The sequence below is a fragment of the Lipotes vexillifer genome, unplaced genomic scaffold (genome assembly GCF_000442215.2).
Source record: "Lipotes vexillifer unplaced genomic scaffold, Lipotes_vexillifer_v1.1 scaffold751, whole genome shotgun sequence".
Taxonomy (NCBI): domain Eukaryota; kingdom Metazoa; phylum Chordata; class Mammalia; order Artiodactyla; family Lipotidae; genus Lipotes; species Lipotes vexillifer.
The window spans coordinates 478,706-494,140 of NW_006799727.1; positions in this window are offsets into that span (position 1 = coordinate 478,706).

Here is a 15,435-nt window from a genome sequence, read left to right on the forward strand (position 1 = left end):
GTTGTGGACTTACTATGGAAGGAGATGCCCCCAAAGGGAAGAAACGCATCCTAAAAGCAGTGGGCTGGAGTCTCAGAAGCAGATTCGAAGTGTCCTCTTATTAAGTCCCCCCCTCCCCCACAAGGTAAATCAGAATATAATGCTCAAATTGTTGTTTTTTTCACTTCTCACGTATCTTTTACTGTAAATTCCTTAAGGGCACGGTCCTTGTTTTCTACTTGGTTGTAACCCCAGAGCTGGGAACAGCACTTGGCACATAGACTAAATTCTCAGTAATTACTTGCAGTCCCCAGTGGGGCCCTGTTCTCCCTGGCTTCCCGCTCGCCTTCTCTGCCTGGAACATCTTCCTCTGGCCCTTTGCCTACCTAACTCCTTCTTGTCCTTGGAGACCACTCAGCTGTCCTCTCTCCCCAACGCCCCCTCTGAGCAGCGGGCTGGGTCAGAGGCTCCTCCCCTGGGCTGTCTGAAGGCACAGACCACACTGCCATGTTGTGGCTGATGATAGGTCTCTCTCCCCTCACCGCGCAGGGGGCTTCTGGAGGCCAACGCAATTCCTGGTACACAGTAGGTGATCAACAAATGCTTTTTGAATGGATGAAGATGATTTTTTTTTCTCAATATAGTTTAACACTTTTACATGATTTTACAGATGAAGATGATTTTGTAAGCAATGTTCTAGGCACAGATCAGATGAATAAGACATTGACCAAGTCCCTTGAACTTCTTTGGGGCATGACTTTCTTGATCCCTGACAAGGAGACCAGGTGACAAGATCGGCTTGCATCAACATTGTAGCAAATTGCTGGAGCCCCTCTGGGCCTCTGACTTTCAAAGGTGGGTCCCAGGAACTGCAGCTCCTTGTAGGTACCGCCCTGCTCTGGACCCTGGAATCAACCCTGCCCTTGGTCAAGGGGGGAATTTAAGAAAGCCTAGGTTCTTTACTTGCTTAAAAAATGTTTACTGAGTTTCATGGGTTGAATGTTTGTGCCCCACCCCACCCCCAAATTCATATGTTGGAGATGGGGCTTTGGGGAAATAATTAGGTTTAGAGGAGCTCATGTGGGTAGGGCCCTGGTCTGATGGGATTAGTGTCCTTCCAAGAAGAGAGCTTGCTCTCTCTCTCCACCATGTGGGGACACAGCAGAAGGTGGCCACTACAAGTCAGAAGGAGAGCCCTCACCCAAACCTAAACATGCTGGCACCCTGATCTCAGACTTCCAGCTTCAGAACAGTGAGAAAATAAATGTGTATTGTTTAAGCCATCCAGTCTATGGTATTTTGTTACGGCAGCCTGGGCTGACTAGGATACTGAGTGCCTTGCCCTCGTGGGCCACCCAATCTGATGGGGAATCTGAACAAGTACAAAGTAATGACCCATCAGAGCTGTGGACACACGCTATGGGGCTTAGGGGGTGGGCAGTTAGCTCTATGGGGAAGAGGAAAAAGAGGTGGGCAGGCATCACAGGAGTGGCCTTTGAACTGGCCCGTAAAGAGGAGCAGGAGATCAAGGCGTGCCCGCGTGGCGGAAGGCACAAAGGGGTGAGATTTCATGACCAATTTAAGAGAAGGAGCAACTGACACCTCTCTTAACTTTTAAAAAACCACACCTTTGGCTCCTTGATAAACACAGAATCTCAGGCCCTCCCTATCCAATATTTGATACAAAAAAATGAAATATTATGAGTACAGAATGGAGCAAAGCTAGTGGGAAAAGCATTGCTTTGCTTTCAAACTGTACATCCTTATTCTCACCCTCAATTCCAATGTATCCCCAGGGGGTACCCCCTCTCTGCCACCATACTGGAAATCAGCCAGTTGGTTTGCATGGAGGGGCATGAAGGTAGGCTTATAAACGGGGAAGCAGCAGGGTAAGATGCAGGAGGAACGCTTGGTGGCAGGGTGGGATGCAGACTGGGGTGGACAGAGCAGTTGTGACTATTGTAATTGTCTTAGGAGCTGAACATTACTGCTGGGGGTTAGGGAGGATGGAGAGGAAGAGATGGGTTATAGACATATGATGGAGGGGAGGACGGTTCAGTGGCATTGAACCGTTCAGTGGCATTGGCATTGAGGGGATATGGGGCATGCAGGAGCTCAGGGCACTCACTCGTTCAACAATATGTATCACTAGTTCTATTGTGTGCCACAGACGATGCTAAGCACTGGGGATACAGCACAGAACAGCACAGGGAAGCCCCCTACTGCCATGGAACTTGCATTCTAGAAGGGGGAGGATGGGCAGCAAACAAGCAAGTAAATAGATGAACATTATCACATTAGATAGTGGTTCCTGCTAGGAGGACAATAAGGTGAGGTGAGGAGATGGAGAATGATGGGGGTGGGGTGGGTGGAAGAAGACTTGGGGGTCACGGAAGTGACTCTAATAAGTGACAGCTGAGCTGAACCCTGAACGATGCTTCAGCAGCGAGCCACAGGGAAATCTGGAGGCAGAGCACCCACGGCCCCAAGGCAGGAACACATATAAAAAAAAAACACTGCTGGCATCCCTACTCTCGAGATGACATAAAAGCAAGGAGACATCTCCACCCACGCCCGGAAGGAACTTCAAGGAGCGTAGTGTCTTGCTGCTTCTATTCTTGCTTGCCCACGGTCGGACATCGGGTTCGGGGCCTGGAGGCTCACTCTTTTCCGGGTCTTTCTCTTTGTTCTATAAGTGTGAAGCAGACCACAAGCCTCACTGTGGTGAAGGGGCAAATGTCTTGGAGCGGGCTCACAAAGAAGGCTCTCTTCCTTATTCTGTTCCCAACAGGGAGACTGGGGGTTGAAAGTGCAGGTGAGGCATGCAATGCCTGCAGATCTTTCTGAATGAGCACAACCCGTACCTCTAACCAAGTGAACTAAAGCCCTGTGTTGGGGATGATGAAACCTATGCCAAATGTGAACTTCACTGGGCTCCCCCAGGCACGTTAAAATTAAAAAAACCTAGAAAAAAATACTAGAAGAAAATATTCCAAAATAGTAGCAGAGGTTGCCCCTGGATGGCTGGATGAAAGGTTGTCTTCTCCCATTTCTTTATTACTTCCCTGTACTCTCCAGTTTTCTTCAGAGAACGTGTATTACTTTGAAGACTAAAAACCAAAACCCCAAAATGTCTAAAACCCCAAAACTTCAGCATGGCATAGTTCTTGCTTATTTGGGTCGGCCACATCCTCCAGGGTATAGGCTATGTCCTTTTCTAACAACTGCTGCTTGAATCTTCCTTGTTGAGGTCAATCTAGTGTTTCAAAAAGAGGTATCTGCTTCTGGACAGACAGGCAGACTGACCAATTTAGTGAATGAATGGATGAAAGGATAGACAGAGAAAAGGTCTCAAAGGAAGAGACCCACGGGGGCTGGGGGTGGGAGGGGGCAGGTACTGTTTCATTCTCCCCACTGTCGCTTCACCATAAAAAAATTGGGTCCTAAAACACTTGTTTTCATGTTCAGGATAAAAGCAGACAACCAAGTCTTTTGAAAGTAAATGTAGGTCAACGTTATTAAATTCAGTTTTCGAGGGGAACTGAATTTAATTGCTCATTAGCATACCCTTCAAAGTAGCTTTTTTTTGTTTTGCTTTTTCTTTTTGGCTGCGTTGGGTCTTCGTTGCTGCGCACGGGCTTTCTCTAATTATGGCAAGTGGGGGCTACTCTTTGTTGCAGTGTGCGGGCTTCTCTTGTTGTAGAGCACGGGCTCTAGGTGTGCGGGCTTCAGTAGTTGTGGCACACGGGCTTGGTTGCTCCGCAGCATGTGGGATCTTCCCCGAACAGGGATCGAACCCGTGTCCCCTGCATTGGCAGGCAGATTCTTAACCACTGTGCCGCCAGGGAAGTCCCCAAAGTCGCTTTTATTGACACTGTTAATACCTTTAAAATTAATTAAAACAAAATAGCTTAGTTTTTTAAGGCCCGCCAGTGTTTACTGTACCAGAAAGACACTATAAGCAGGGTCTGTTTTGCAGGATCTGTTTTGCAGGATGTTATGAAAAAGAAATTTATTTTACTCTGCCATCTGTGATTTCCCAGCTCCTGCGGGGTCACCCTGGTCCTGCGGCCTGCCACATGACTTCCTCCCTGTGCACTACCTTGGGGCTCTGGGCATTCGCAAAACTCCCAGGCTGCTGCCTTGTCTCTTTTTGTTTTTGCCCTCACTGTTGCCTTTCCCTGGAATGCTTCCTCCATTGCTTGCCCACTCATCTTTCAATACTTAACCCAAGAATCGCCATCCCTGTGGAGCTTTTCTCTCCTCTTACTGGGTTTGAACACTCACCCCTTTTCACTTCCACCAGGTTCTAAAGAGGCTCCTATCTTAAAAAAAGGAAAAAAAAGAAACAAAAAGGGACTTCCCTGGCCATCCAGTAGTTAGGACTCAGCACTTCCACTGCAGGGGTCCTGGGTTGGATCCCTGGATCCCTGGTCAGGGAACTAAGATCCCGCAGCAGCGCTGCGAAAAAATTTAAAAAATAAAGAAAATAAACAGGCTCCTATCAGAACCCCCAAGATACTACCACACACAATTGTTTTCATGTCTGTCTCCTCTTGCCTAGCCAGGAGCTTCTTAAGTGCAGGCCTGTATGTGATTTGTCTTTATAACCCCTGTAACGCTGGCACACCAAAAGAGCTCAGGAAGACTGCTGAATAAACAAGAAAACTAACCATCCGGCAGTGACTTCTTTGGTGGTAGCAAGAATTGACTTAAAAGATGATAAGACGCATTGGGACAGGAGTAAAAGGCAAGCCCTCACTCCATTTCGTCTTCTCCATTCCCACAATCAGCCAGCTCCAAAGTCAGGCCATCCTATTTCCAAAAATCAATGATTTGTCTCTGAATTCGTCCCTCTGCCACCTGCCTCTGTACCCTGACAAGTCACCCTAAACACACATGGTCTGTCCTGTGCACAAGGGTGATGAGAGGCACCATATGGGCATGCCAAAGGAGAAGTTTGGGATGTTTCACTGTCACCTCCCTGTTTTAAATTCTTATTTTGGGGCATGAATTATAATGTTCATACCAGTTATTACTAACTCTTATTTAGCACTTACTCTATTTTAGAGACTGTTCTGAGCACTTTACATATATTTGTTAATTTAATTCTCACAACAATCCAATAAAATAGATACTATTAACCCCATTTTTCAGATGACAAAACTGGGGCAGAGGGTGAGGAAATTTCTCCAATGTCATATAGCTAGTAAGTAGCAGCTCTGGGATTTGAACTCAGGCAGTCTTACTTCACAGTTCTAACTCTTGTCCATAGCCCTACCAATGTTGCTTATGTATATGAGTAGTGTAGTGCACAAGATATATTAAATAATTTGTATAAATAGGACATTCATGCCCAAACTTTTATTGGTGAAAGTATGCAATTAAGAAATGACATATATTCCATGACTGTCTTCAATCACTGACCATGCCAGGGGTTGGCAAAATTTTTCTGTACAGGGCCAGATAATAAATATTTTAGGCTTTGCAGGCCAAGAGACAAAATCAAGGATATTATATAAATACTCATATACCAAGAGAGAAAACATATTTTCACTAATATTTATTGATGAAACAAAAATATAATAATAATTGAATATAATATTTTGTCATATCGGGGTACTAATGAGAAGAATGGAATCCTTTTCTACGGGCTAATATTTCACTTAAGTGGGGTTCAAATTTAGTGGTCCCTATCACCAGATCAACTGTGAGCGTTCATCTGTAAAAACCATTGTTAACTCATGGCCCCCAAAACAGATAGTGAGCAGATTTGATCTGCAGATCACAGTTTGCTGACCCCTGGACTATGCCATTAATACCCAAATTAGTGCAAACTCCACAATAAAGCCCAAGTATCTTTCTAGCTTTGATCGTTGCCATTCCCCCGATGAATTTTATTTTCCATCCAACTGTATTACCGGTATTCCTTGGACATCCTTTGGTTTCTCCCGAAAGGCCTCATGAACAATAGAACAAGCAGATATCCAGAAGATCTGGTTTCAAATCTGAATTCTTTCACTTTACAGCTGTATGCTTTGGGGCAAGTGATTAATCGCTCTGTGCCTCAGTTTTCCCATCTGGATCTAACCTGGTTTTCAAGCCTCAACATACTAGGGGCAAAGATGGAGTCACTAGTTTCCCTGGCGTTTGTCTCCACCTTCTCAAATAGGGCCCTTGGTCCCTGTCAAAGCCTCCTTCACTGGCTTCTGCCCACCCCTCCACCCTCCTGTACAAGTCCATTCATGCTGGGCACCACCATCGTCTAGCTGGGCACCACCATCGTCTAGCCAGGCCCCATGGAGTCTCAGCAATGCCCTGGGTCCAGATCCCACCCATGACACCAGAGCGGTTTGGTCAGTCAGCTGGGATGACTTGGGAGGGGGATGACTTGGGAGGGAGACGCCTTGTCCTGTCTACACTTGATTGTTAGAGAAGCACAAAAGCCATACTACTTACGGCCCAGTATTTAAGAGAGTTTCTGGTAAAATGAATCCTTCCCATGTCAGCCCCACCCCACAGAATTCAGAGGGGAGATCACTAGGCCTTGAGCCAGGTAAACCCTTAAAGTCACAGCCAGGAGACTATCGTCAGAACTGTCTTGCTTCTTGGATGACCATGACATTCTTATCAGGGAAATCTCTTTGTGCCTGACTGGACTGCTTCTTCTCCTGGGATATTCACTCCAGAAGGTTCTTGATCCCCCCTGAAAACAGTCCTCTGTTGAGATTATCCAGTTCATTAACTTGGATTTGAGGTAAGACCCTCCTCCCGCCCCATTACAAGTCCCAGGGTCAAGAATAAAAGCAATGACTCAACTGCAACTCTCTTTTGCATTAAATAACAGCTTAAAGAAGCTTACAGAGCTCTGCTTCCACTGACACATATAGCTGAGCTCCTCCTAGATCTTCCATTCCATGTCCAGGGGACCTGGCTCTTCTCACTCGGGATGATAATCACTAATGAGGGCAGTGTCCGCATATGCAGCCTTCTCAGAAAATATGCACTGATGGTTTCTGGGGTTTTCCCAAGTATGAGTGTGCGAGGATTAGGCAGTGTCTGTGGCATCCATTTCCTCTCAAAGGTTGCCAGATGTGTCTGCCTGCTATGAACAGCCCCACCTCGGACAGCTGCAGACCTCACCTGTCTGCAGGTTGCAGATGGTCACCAGCCCTGCACAGCTGTGCTGCATTATTTAAAGTCATGCTTCTGTGTGGTTTCAGCTGGCTTGTACTGCGCAGAAGGGGATGTGACCGTTCTGCCTTGGTCCAGTCCAGCACTACATCTGTGCTGTTACCATTCCCCAGTGCGAACCACTGTGCAAATACCCTTTTAATGGCTGCATAATCCTACATCATAAAAATATGATTTATTTAATTGATAAGCAAATATGTCATTTTCAAATGCTTTGCTCAAATAAAAATTGCTTCTGTGAACATATTTGTACAGCAATCCTTGTGCCATTCAATATGAAATGTACACAATAATGATGAAACTGAATGAAAAAGCAGACATTGCCTGGATAGGAGGTCATAATCTCCCAACCAAAGGAAATGTAGAGGTTCCTGCTCTTCTGACAGCTGGGTTGAATTAGAACTTGGTGTGGCCTCGACACCACAGTTCTCTATCAGTTTCCCAAAAGATTGTAAGGCCTAAAGTGCATTTTCTGACCAGCATATAAGTGGAGTTCCTGAAAACTAAGGAGGATCTGTGGTCTTCCGGAATTGCCCTTCCCAAGTCGTCATGTGAATACAGGAGTCAGCACATTCCAAGGACTTCCAATGACAGGCTCACCTCCTTTCCTACTGTTCCTTGCTAATTTACGTGTCTTATTTACATAGGTTTAATGAAATGAAATAAACTGCAGTCCATTGCATCAGACGGAATGACATCAACCCTGAAATGACTGGCAATTTCATCACAGAGTAACCTTGGAGTATTTCTAAGGTTTATGTCCTGCCCCACCCTGTACAATTCAAATGCACCCTTAATTTCTCCAATAGAGGCAATGGTTCATTTGCAATCACAATGCCACCCCCTGGCACATTATCTCATTTGATTCTCGGAACAGTACTACGAAGTACAAACAGCTATTTTTATCATCTCAGTTTTATAGAGGCAGAAGTTCTGGCTCAAGGATGTTAAATGGTTTCTGGTCCACTTCCCAGGCTCCAGGCAGGCCTCTGGCTAAAAACTGCCCCTTGTCACCAGTCCTCAGGGTTTCTGATCTCCGCCTCCCTCCTCACCCTCGTTAATACCTATATTTAGTATTCATGAATTCTTCTGCTGTGCTATGGGTTCTGTCATCCAAAAGGAGGAAGATATCTTTGAGCAAATGACTTGAGAGAAGAAAAGGGGAGAGACTAGCTGGCTTAGGATCTAAGACGGGCAGTGGGGTTGTGAATGTTAAGAGGAGTATGAAATGATCACCAGACCCACCTCCCAGAGCGTCTGGGGCTCAGAGAAGACACACTGCCTGGATTTGTCTTAACCGGACTTCTGTGATTGGCCAGGGGTCCTGCCACGGCTTTCACTTTCTGTTCCCCCCACAATCTCGTTTCAGGTTTTCTCTCCCAACTGCAATGTCTAGAGGCAGCAAGCTAGTCACCACAGCTTGTCTACAGCCACAGTTGAACTTGAATTATTTGCCAACATTTTACATCATTACCCAATGATACCTATTACTTAATAATCTGAATTTTGATGTTTCTTGAAAAGTCAGAAGATGAGGCTAAGGTTGGCCAGCATTCCTGTGTGGCAGCAACTGGCCACAGCTGAGGAGTAACCGCCACTTTAAACGAGGTGTGTGTTCCCCCCTCCAGTTTCCCACTGGCTGCTTCACTTTATCACTCTAGCCTACATTAACTATTTGAGTGGGAAACTTTCGAAGGAAAGAAATATGATCTTAAGGCACTATAAGCACTTAAAAGCAAACAAATCTATCATGTCTGTTGAAAATAGGCCCAAGTTTCTCATCCTTTTCGATCAGACCTTAACCATGCAGTTGCTAGGATGCTGTGGTGAGTGCAGGGACCTTGGCTTTGGAATTCGAGAGTGGGTTTGAGTTCAGGCTCTGGCATTCATTGGCTCCGTGACATCAGGGAAGAAAAAGTCACGGTCTAGATGGGTGGTTTCCCCAGTGGGGTGCAACAAACCATAGAACGGCAGGAGGTTTGGGGCCCCACTCTCTGGAGTGCACACAGAGGTTTGTAGGTGGGAGGAGGCTGATCTTCCCAGCTGAATCCCAGAGAAGCTCAGGATGGGACAACACCACATGTGGCAGAGGATGTGAGACACAGGGCTGAAAACAGGGGAATTATTTGAAAGTCTGCATATGGAAACACTTAGTCCTTCTCATCTCACCCCTGTCTCTAAAGCAAGGCCTCTATCACCCAGGAAAGGTACTGTCAGACTCCACTCTTTATTGATCTTTTTATCTGGCCACGACATGCGGCTTGCGGGATCCGACCGGGGGTTGAACCCAGGCCCTCAGCAGTGAAAGTGCGGAGTCCTAACCACTGGACTGCCAGGGAACTCCCAGACTGCACTCTTAAAAAAAAAAAAAAAAAAAAAAGGAAAGAAAGAAAGAAAAAATCCTAGTTAGAAGTCATCAGTTGACCAAGAAGTTACTGACATGAGTTTGTGATGAGCAACTCTTATAGGAGTGGGGCCTTGGAAACTTTGTCCACTTTATAGCCAGGAACCCAAGGTACCAGCTGAAGACCATGGACAAACCCATCGGCTCTCCATCTTGGCTGCACGTTAGGAAAACGTGGGGAGCTTTGAAATGCCCTGATGCGTGGGACCCGTCGTGGATCCAGAAAATCAGAATCTCTGGTGATGGGACCCACGCAGTGCATCTCGTTAAAAGCTCTCCAGGTGATTCTAAGGTACAGCAAGGTTTGGAAGTCACTAGACAATGCTTCTTTTATCTCAAAACAGACAAATATTTGCATTTGATTGAATCATCCGCCTCCTGAGATCTTCCCGAAACGGGGCACGAACCCGCGTCTCCTGCAACGGCAGGCGGACTCTCAAGCACTGCGCCACCAGGGAAGCCCTGGGCTTCACTTTTAATTAAAGATGGACGATGAAGAGTCTCTGGGCACTTCAAGAGAGACTTCAAGAGAGACTAAAATAAACAGGGGGAAAAAAAAAACCCACCCTGGAGGAAATAGTTATTTTGAGGAAGAGAACCCAAAGCAAAAGCAAACTAAATGAAAAAGCTCTAATTAATATACTCAGAAAGACTCATGAAGCGATTTCATCTGTAAAAGAATAGGATGCTCTGACAAAGGACACACAAGATGAGCTCCCCTAAATTAAAAATATGACAGTTAAATTTATAAAAGAATCAATGGAAAGTCTGGCAGATAAAATTACAGTACTCTCTCTGAAACTAGACCCTTTTTATAAAGGTAAGAAATAAGATGTAGAAAATAAAGAGAAGTTCTAACATCCAATTAATAGGAGCTATATGGAGAGAGAGCAAAGAAGATCAAGGGAGAGGACGGTATCAAAGAAATGCCACGAGGGACTTCCCCCGTGGTCCAGTGGCTGGGTTTCTGCACTCCCAATGCAGGGGGCCCGGGTTTGATCCCTGGCCAGGGAACTAGATCCCACATGCCACAACTAAGGGTTAGCATGCCGCCAACTAAAAAGATCCCATATGCCGCAACTAAAGGTCCCACGTGCCGCAACTAAGACCCGGCACAGCCAAATAAATAAATAAAAGAAATACCATAACAGTTTTCCAGCACTGAAGGTCACACAGCTCTAGACAGTAAGAGTCCACTGAGGGGTAAATACAGAGTTTGGAAAAAAGACGCAACTAGTCACATAATCTGATTTTAATACCAAAGATAAAGAGAACAATTTTTAAAACTTGCAATTAAAAAGAAAGTCATCTATAGAGGAATGAAAATAATAATGAAAATAAAACAGACTTCTCATCGGCAGCACTGAATGCTAGAAGGCAACAGTGTGGGGAAGTCCCTGGCAGTCCAGTGGTTAGGACTCCGAGCTTTCACTGCTAAGGGCCCCAATTCAATCCCTGGTCGGGGAACTAAGATCCTGCAAGCCACGTGGTGAGGAAAAAAAAAAAAAAAAAAAAAGAAGAAGGCAATAGTGTGATGGCTTCAGTAACCTGTAAGAAAATGATTTTCAACCTATAGTGTTGTCCTCAGCCAAACTATCATCCAAGTGTGCGTGTAGAATATCTTTTGGGACAAACAGGGCCCAGAAAATGACCTCTCACACACCATTTCTTAGGAAGGTACACGAAAATGCACTTCAGGAAAAAAAAGGTATCATCTAAGAAGCGGGGAGATGTGGATCTTGGAAAGCCTGGAATTGACCCAGGAAACCCATGAAGGAAAATCCCATCACATCTGCTATGCCGCAGGAGGATGTTGGGCCTCAGAGGGGAGGGCTTAAAAACTCAACAGAATCCCTGATTGGATGAAGAAGCTGCGGGGAAATGAGCCATGATAAAGAAAAATGTAACAAGATAAAAGAGAGGCAAATAGAAAATCCAAGGGAAAAAATTGTACCATAAAAGGAAGAGCAAATCTTCATAAACATTTTGCTTCTTCAGAGAACAATATTTACAGAGTCACAACAATGTAAATGCTATTTAAGTGATTTTCAGTTTTTAGGATCAGTCTTTGGGAGAGTTAATTATGATTAAGAGTAGAATGTAAATGTTCTTATCCTTAAAATTGTAAATGTCAGAAGTTGGGAGGTAGATATGGAAGAGAAGGGTAGGGCTGCCACTACCTTCATCTTAGAAAGTGAACAGTCAACAGATACTGCCCTTATGACATATACACACTACTGTATATAAAATAGATAACTAATAAGGACCTACTGTGTAGCACAGGGAACTCTACTCAATACTCTGTAATGGCCTATATGGGAAAAGAATCTAAAAAAGAGTGGATATATGTATAACTGAATCACTTTGTTGCACACCTGAACCTAACACGACATTGTAAATCAACTATATTCCAATAAAAATTAAAAAGAAAAAGAGAGATACTATCCTTAGCTGATGGAACAAGAAATAAAGGTGTATCAGTGCAACACAGGTAACCTATAGAAAAAGAAGTTTTGTAATTATATAAAGAGAAGGGGTCGGGGGAAAAAATAATGTATAAAACGAATCAATCAATAGTGATAGAAGCATATTATTTACAGATAGATAACCCCAGAGGAAATATCTAAAAAGCTAAAATTACTGTTTCTGAGGAATGAAACTGGGAGAAAAAGTTGAGGTGCGACAGAGGTATTTTCGCTGCTCCTGTCTATTGGGCCTCCCACCAGGTTGCCTTCCTACCCTGCCCATTCCTAACCTCCTCCCCTTCACCTCCAGCTTCCTGTCCCCAACTTGTCTATTTATCCATTTAAAACCAATGTTTTGATTGTTGTTTAAAAAGTCAGCTGGTGCAAAAGGCATAATCTGATTCAACACCTCCACAAACATCTAATCCCAAACTGGAGTCTTCCAGTCATTATACAAAGTGGTCCGTTTTCTCACAGATCATTTGGGGCTTCTGGAGATACGCTGAGCTCTGCAAATGCAGAAGAAGGGTGAGGATGGCGTTGGGGGTGCCGATGTGTATGATGAGGACTCTGATTCTGTATGTCTGGCATGGAGAAAAATGTTGACTACTTGTACTGGTTTTTTATTACTGTGTAACAAGTGACCACAAACTTCAGCAGCAGTTATTATCCCCCGGTTCTGTAGGTCAGAACTTGCCAGATCAAATGGGTTCCCTGCTTAGGGTCTCACAAGGCCGAAATCAAGGTGCAAGCCAGGCTGGGCTTCTATCTGGGGGCTCTGGCAAAGAATCTACTTCCTAGTTCATTCAGGCCATTGGCAGAATTCGGGTCCTTGCAGTTCTAGGGCTGAGGGCCTGGTTTTCTTGTTGGTTGTTGTCAAGGGGTTGCCATCAGCTCCTAGAGGCTGCACTCAGGGCCTTTTCGCGTGGCCCCCCTCCATCTCATAAGCCAGCGTCAGTATACCTATTTGCATTGAAGCCTTGTCATGCTTTGAATCTTGTGATTTCTGCTACTAGCTAGAGAATACTCTCAGCATTTAAAGTGCTCATGTTGGGGCTTCCCTGGTGGCGCAGTGGTTGAGAGTCCGCCTGCCGATGCAGGGGACGCGGGTTTGTGCCCTGGTCCGGGAGGATCCCACATGCCACGGAGCCGCTGGGCCCATGCGCCATGGCCGCTGAGCCTGTGCGTCCAGATCCTGTGCTCCGCAACGGGAGAGGCCACAACAGTTGAGAGGCCCGCGTACCGCAAAAAATAAATAAATAAATAAATAAATAAAGTGCTCATGTGATTAGGTTAGGCCCACCCTGATCATCTCCCAGTGTTAAAGTAAACTAATTAGTAACCTTAATTGCATCTGTGAAATCCTGTTTTGCTAGGTAACATACCATAATCACAGGAGTCACAACTGAGGACAAAGGTCATGGGGGCCATTTTACTGTTCTACCACACTACTCAGAAAGTGACTATTATTTTTATACATGGTATTTTTATGATAAAAATAACACAAAAGTACAAAGAGGAAGTTTTTAAAAAGCATGCCCCAAATCTCACTTCCTAGAAACAGCCATCGACATTTGGAATATATTATCTCAATGGGTCCTTGTGCTCAGAAACAGAGCCGAAAGAAAGATCAACAGACAACACTGGGATTTTATTCTGCCTATTAGTTTTAAGTAAAATGATTATATTAATTTTATAGAAAAAGAAACTGAAATAAAATTGAAGGAATTGCTGAACTTCAGCTAAGTGTTTCTGTACCACAAACATTCTTGAAGTATCCGTTAAGAAAAACGAATATAAAAATCATCAAGAAGTTGGAATCATGCTTGCTTAAACAGCTGCAGTTCATGCATTCCATTTTTCAGTGATTATTTCCGTGTCCTTACAGACGAGTAAATTTACATGCTTACAAGTTCTCCCACTGACTTTTCCCCTATCCCAATTTTTCTTAGGTATATAATTATTTTTACAGCGTAAGAGTTTGCAATATTAACATTTTGCTCTTTAACTGTCAATCCCACAGCTGTTTACTCTTAACTCTGCATTCAAAACCTTGCAAAACTCATCTTCAGCAGTTTTTCTCAATCCTCAAGTCTTCTCTTGATTTGTTTTGATTCATTTTTTGGTTGACTGAATTTAAGTATAAAGAACTTTTCTCAAGAATATGCAAACCCTTAGTTTTTTTATTCTCAAGAATGACTGCCAATAGCTTTTATACTTAAAGGACAACTTGGCAGAAAATAAAATTCATGAGTCGTAATTTTATGCTCTTGACTTCTGTAGACTTGCTTCATTGTCATTTAGTATTAGGTGTTGCTTTTGATTTTTTACCTGGTATGTTTTTTTTTTCACATCTTTATTGGAGTATAATTGCTTTACAATGTTGTGTTAGTTTCTGCTGTACAACAAAGTGAATCAGCTATATGTATACCTATATCCCCATATCCCCTCCCTCTAGAGCCTCCCTCCCACCCTCCCTATCCCACCCCTCTAGGTGGTCACAAAGCACCGAGCTGATCTCCCTGTGCCAGGCAGCAGCTTCCCACTAGCCATCCATTTTACATTTGGTAGTGTATATATGTCAGTGCTATTCTCTCACTTCATCCCAGCTTCCTCTTCCCCCCGGCACCCTGTGTCCTCAAGTCCGTTCTCTACGTCTGTGTCTTTATTCCTGCCCTGCCACTAGGCAGGTTCAGTACCGTTTTTTAGATTCCATATATATGCATTCGCATACGGTATTTGTTTTTCTCTTTCTGACTTACTTCACTCTGTATGAAAGACTCTAGGTCCATCCACCTCACTACAAATAACTCAGTTTCGTTTCTTTTTATGGCTGAGTAATATTCCATTGTATATATGTGCCACATCTTCTTTGTCCATTCATCTGTCGATGGACATTTAGGTTGCTTCCATGTCTTGGCTATTGCAAATAGTGCTGCAATGAACATTGTGGTACATGACTCTTTTTGAATTACGGTTTTCTCAGGGTATATGCCCTGTAGTGGGATTGCTGGGTCATATGGTAGTTCTATTTTTAGTTTTTTAAGGAACCTCCATATTGTTCTCCACAGTGGCTGTATCAATTTATATTTCCACCAACAGTGCAAGAGGGTTCCCTTTTCTCCACACCCTCTCCAGCATTTATCGTTTCTAGATTTTTTTGATGATGGCCATTCTGACCAGTGTGAGGTGGTACCTCACTGTGGTCTTGATTTGCATTTCCCTAAGGATGAATGATGTTGAGCATCTTTTCTATCTGGTATGTTTTATCACTGATCACTTGGTACTGATTTTCCCTTGACACAGTGTGTGCTTTCTACCTGCTGACTCAAGTTTTCTTCTCAGTTAAGTTTCTGCTATTGCTCCATTTATCCTGGGCACTTCTTCAGGAAT